General features: G+C 49.6%; 1 pseudogene; it reads right to left on the bottom strand.

Annotated features, from left to right (window-relative positions):
* Positions 1–1,459: 1,459 nt before the first annotated feature.
* On the bottom strand, positions 1,460–5,286 carry LOC102260691 (annotated as a pseudogene).
* Positions 5,287–5,544: the final 258 nt, after the last annotated feature.

Below are 5,544 nucleotides of genomic sequence, written 5' to 3' on the forward strand. Positions count from 1 at the left end.
GCCTGGGGAGCTGCAGTAAACTTCTCATGAACTACTAGCAGAAAGGAGGGAGATGGGGAAACACAGCCCAGGACAATTGGCCCCTGGGGACTGTGTGGGGGCTGGGGGAGGAGGGAGCCAGTTTCTAGGGAGAGCCCCCCACTTGAGGTATCTACCTCAGGTCACGGTGGGCTGGGCAGCCTTGGGGAACATCATTGCCCATTGGTGACTCAACTAATGGGATAGAGCCTGGGGGCTGGTTCTGAGGTAGGTTCGAGGTGTCCTGGGGGTTCATCATGGGGCGACCTTGGGAGACTATTTCTGTGGGTCAGACATAGCAAATGACCTAGGACATTAGTGGGGTCACCACAGAATGGTTCTGTGGGCCGGAGCCTTCAGGAGGGGCTGAGGCATGGGACAGGAGGTACACTGTGAAGGGGCCACGCAGGAGTATATCCAGGGCAGATGCAGGGCAAGGATGTGGGCTGAGAGCAGTGAAGGTCATCCTGGGAGTTTGGGGTCTCAGAACATGGTGCTCCTTGGGGCTATGGATTGGGCATGGGTTGTGGGAGCACATGGATGAAAAGGAATCTTGGGGAACAAATCATGCTGGAAGAACAAATTTTGTGGGGAGGGTGGAGTTGGGGGATAGGTTGTGGGCACTGGAAAATCTTTTAGTAAACCTTTTAGTAAACCATTGTAGGGGAGACCCTTGTGGAACAGAACGTGGAGCTTTGTTATGGATGTGGGGTGTGTGGCATTTGTGGGGGACTTGGGGTGCTCAGAACACCAGTGTGTCAGAGAAATTTGGGCAATCAAATAGGAAAAAACACCAAGAGGGTGGATTTGGGGTGCTCAGAACCAAGGATGCTTTAGCAAGTGGATCTAGGGGGTATGTTTGGGGAATTAGAAATAGGGATCAAATTATGAGAGTGGACCTAGGGGCTGGAACACTAGTGGAAAGATTCTGGGAGTGGGGTTGGGGCACCCTGTGCAGGTTCCTTGGAGAGCAACAGATTATGGGAATGGGTTGGGGGTCCTTTAGGAACATAGCAAGGGGGTGGATTAGGGGCCTTAGAGCCCAGGGGAATCTTGGGGAACTATATCAAAAGCAACATATCATGGGAGTAAGATTAGGGGGGCCAAATCTGGGCATGTCTTGGGGGTGAAATCCCAAGCTGAGACTGCCTAAGGGGATGGGGGAAAGACAATGGGAGATGGGTTTGACAGGGTTAGGGGGTCTTTGTGTGGGTCCAGGAGTGGACTAGACCAGTGATGGCGAAACTTTTGAGCTCGGTGTGTCAGCATTTTGAAAAACCCTAACTTTAGTGCCGTGTCACATATAGAAATTTTTTGATATTTGCAACCATAGTAAAACAAAGACTTATATAGATATATTTTTTTATCATAGGTTCGCCATCACTGGACTAGACCATGCTCTTGGAGAAGGCAGGACAGAGCCAGCTGGGTAGCAGAACTTTTACTGTCTACAATCTTCACTCCTCATCAGTAGCATTTGCTGTCCCTGATCCTTGTATTTCTCCCAAAGGACCCAGCAGAACTGGAAGTAGGGCAGTGAGGCCAGTATGGAGCCCTGATCCACACTGAAGTTCTAGGTGTGCTAGAACTTCAAATTATGACCATGTGCTCCTCTGAGGGCAGACTGCACAGCAGCTTGGCCCAGAAGTGGCCCTGGAATGCCATGAAGAGCGAGGAGCCTCCTCAGAGCAGCATGTTCTGGGCCACATCGCCTGCACCTGGGGGAGGGGGACGCCTTGAGAAGACTATGTTTGGCCATGGTGGAAACGCCCACGGGCAACAACCTTAGGATCTCTGGGAGGCTGAACAGCAGCTCTGGGCACTGTAACAGCTCCTTGCCCAAAGTGACCGACTGTTATCCGGGCAGCTTCGGGATCTGCCGGCATTCCAGCTGGGTCCAGGCCTGCTCTTTTGGAAGTCAGGGGCTACATAGCAATAGTGGCGCTTGATGTTCTCCACAATGTCCAGGTCCTGCTGCCCCAGGCAAGCCGGAGCCCAGCAGCATCTCAGCTAGGAAGGTGTTCTGGTGGATGCCTTTGAGGTCCAAACTCTTGGTGGCATTTGGTAGGTGGTAGCCCTGGAAGACAGGCACTGTGCAGGTGAGCCTGTGGCCCATGTTGACTACCAGCCTGCTGACCTGCCCGTGTGCACAGACGGGCAGCAGCAACTGGACAGCCATGTGTATGGTGGGTGAGCGCAGCAACTCAAAGGCCACCTCTCCCAGTTGGTGGTGAAGGGCAGTGAGAGAACAGCAGCAGGTGGTCCAGGGTAGCCATGTGGAGGTTGTGATCCAGCAGGCGGCACCAGATGAGCTTGGCCTCATTCCAGTTCACCACAATGTCTTTCCTTATTGCCTGCACCAGAGTCAGCTCCAGGAGAGCATGGGCGGCCTTGCCTATAAACTTCTCCAGCACTGGCTGCCCTGTGGTGGCTGGCTTCTTAGGCTGGCAGCCTAATGGTGACCATGGCATAGGTGGGCCAGGCCTGCCCCATGAAGCCCACCATACAGGTGCCTGTGCCCCTGTCAGTGACCACTGTGCCGGTCATTGGTGGCAACCTGTCACCCACCATGCTGAAGGCGTCCTGTTATAAAGCCTTATTTACCAGACTTGAGCTGGAGGTCAGGCTGGGCCATGGGGCCCCTGGGGAGCACTGGGGCTCTGAGGGGATGTGATTTGCATCTATGGCTGCAGATGGCTGGGTGAGCTGCTGGGCAAGCTGACCCCTTTCCTTTGTGGTGTGTAGGTATGGGGAGAAATAGTTGAGGCTGGGTCAGGGACATGCACAGTCAGAGAGGAGAGGTGGCTGGTGTGTGGCATCAACCTGCCTGCTGTCCTCTTCAGAAGACTTTACAAGGCAGTGGTGGGGGTGGGGTGATGCCTCTCCCTACCTCAGAAAACTCCCAGGGTACTCATCCGTACTGTATTCACCCCCAAAATGCCAAATGTGAAGAAGCAGAAGAAAAGAAGGCTCTATAGCAAGGATCTCTGACCTGGTTCCCCACTTCAGACCAGTAAGATTCAGGAATCCTTCTCTTGCTGCCTTGTCTTGAAGTTATTTATAGTGTGGGATTGAGAGCTGGTCACAGGCCTCATTGGGAGAAAAGAAGGCTCTAGAGCAAGAATCTCTGACCTGGTTCCCCACTCCAGACCAGTAAGACCCAGGAATCCTCTTGCTGCCTTGTCTTGAAGTTATTCATAGTGTGGGATTGAGAGCTGGTCACAGGCCTCATTGGAATATGAATTGGGTGGTGGTTGGTTAGAGTGGCTTTCTGGTTTCCAGGAGGATACAGAAGTCAGCCTGGGTGGGGGCCAGGAGAGTCAGACACCCCCGCACTAGGTTCTTTGACTCTTCTGCTCGGCCAATTGCCTGGAACAGTCTCACTGACCCATTCATGCAGAGTAGCAATTTGCCTCTTCAGATCTCAGTGGGATATTTCCTTCTCCTGGAAGCCTTTCTGATTTATCCTCTAGTCCTGAATGTGTCATGGGGATATCACAGTAAGAAAGTTTATTGATTGTTGATAGATTGATTTTAGAGAGGGAGAGGATGGGAGAGGGAGAGAGATAGAAATATCACTGAGAGAGAAACATTAATCTGCTGCCTCCTGCATGTCCTGTAGGGGATTGAGCCCTCACCTGGGGCATATGCCCTGACCAGGAACCAAACCATGACCTCTTGGTGCATGGGACAACCCTCAACCAACTGAGTCACACAGGCGGGCGAAGTGAGAAAGTTTGACTAGTTGTGTAGGGATTTACTATCCTGGCCAGAGAGTAAGGTTGAGTTTTTATTAAATTAACTAGAGGCCCAGTGCACAGATTTGTGCACCAGTGGGGTCCCTCAGCCTGGTTCGAGCCCTCTCACAATCCTGGCCCCCTCGGGGGATGTTGGACTGCCGGTTTCAGCCTGATCCCCACAGTCCATGCTGCTCCCACTCATCCCGGCCCCACTGCGCCTGCCACCGCCACTCAGTAGTGCTGCTGTGGAGGTGGGAGAGGCTCGCCAGCCATGATCCTGGCGTCTGGTGCCTGTCAGTCAGCTGAGCAGCGCTCCTGCTGTGGGAGCGCACTGACCATCAGGGGGCAGCTCCTGCATTGAGCATCTGCCCCCTGGTGGTCAGTGTGCATCATAGTGACCAGTCAACCGGTCATTTGGTCATTTGGTCACTTGGTCACTTAGGCTTTTATATATATAGATTAATGAATTCTTTTTTATGTGTGATTTAATGCACATTTTTGGAAATGTTCTTTACTCAGCTATTTATTGAAGGTCCAGGCACATTCCCATCCAGGCTTTGTTGAGATATGATTTATATACATACATAATGTGTTGATTTGACACACATTATCATTCCAAGATAATAATCACCTTAAATTTATTTTTTTAATTTATTTTATTTTTTTTCTTTTTTCTTTTTTCTTTTTCTTTTTTTATTAAATGTGGAACGCTTCATGAATTTGCGTGTCATCCTTGCGCAGGGGCCATGCTAATCTTCTCTGTATTGTTCCAATTTTAGTATATGTGATGCTGAATCGAGCACATCACCTTAAGTTTAGATTCATGCACTGGTGGGGTCCCTCGGCCTGGCCTGCAGGGATCGGGTCGAAATCAGCAGTCTGACATCCCCTGAGGGGTTCCAGATTGTGAGAGGGCGCAGGCCAGGCCGAGGGACCCCACCAGTGCAGGAATCCATGCACCATACCTCTAGTTAATTATAATCACTGTGCTGCACATTAGATTCTCAGAAGTTATTCATCTAATAACTACCTGGAAGTTTGTACCCTTTGACAAACATCTACCTACTTCCTCCACTCCCAGGCCCCAATAACCACCACTCTACTCTGTTTCTATTATTTAAGCTTTTTTTAGATTTCATATATAAGTGAGATAATACAGTATTTGTCTTTGCATGGCTTATTTCACTTTGCATAATGTCCTCAAGGTCCATTCTCAAGGTTCATCCATGTTGAATCAGGTGTTAGAATATCCTTCCTTTTAAAGACTGATTAATATTCCAATGTATGGATGGACCACGTTGTGTTAATCCATTTATCTGTTGATGGATACTGGGTTACTTCCACTTAGTGGCTATTGTGAACAATGCTGCTGTGAACATGGGTATACAAATATCTCTTTAGGACCCTGCTTTTAATTCTCTTCGGTATATACCCAGAAGTGAGATTGCTGGATTATACAGTAATTCTATTTTTAATTTTTTGAGGGGCCATCACACTATTTTCCACAATAGCAATACCATTTTACCATTTTACATTCCCACTAGCAATGTAGAGGCTTCCACTTTCTCCGCATCCTTATCAACACTTGTTATTTTATGTACTTTTTAAACTATAGCCATCCTAATGATTAGGAGGTTGTAATGGAGTTTTAAGCATCAGCATATTAGACAGCCACATCTAGTTCAGTTGGAATTGAATAGACCATTCTCATGGCCCAGCCTTTGGTACTGATGTGATCCAGCCTTTGGTACCGATGTGACCCAGCTGTGTGCAGAAGGGGTGCCCT

This window comes from Myotis brandtii, unplaced genomic scaffold (genome assembly GCF_000412655.1).
Source record: "Myotis brandtii unplaced genomic scaffold, ASM41265v1 scaffold174, whole genome shotgun sequence".
NCBI lineage: Eukaryota > Metazoa > Chordata > Mammalia > Chiroptera > Vespertilionidae > Myotis > Myotis brandtii.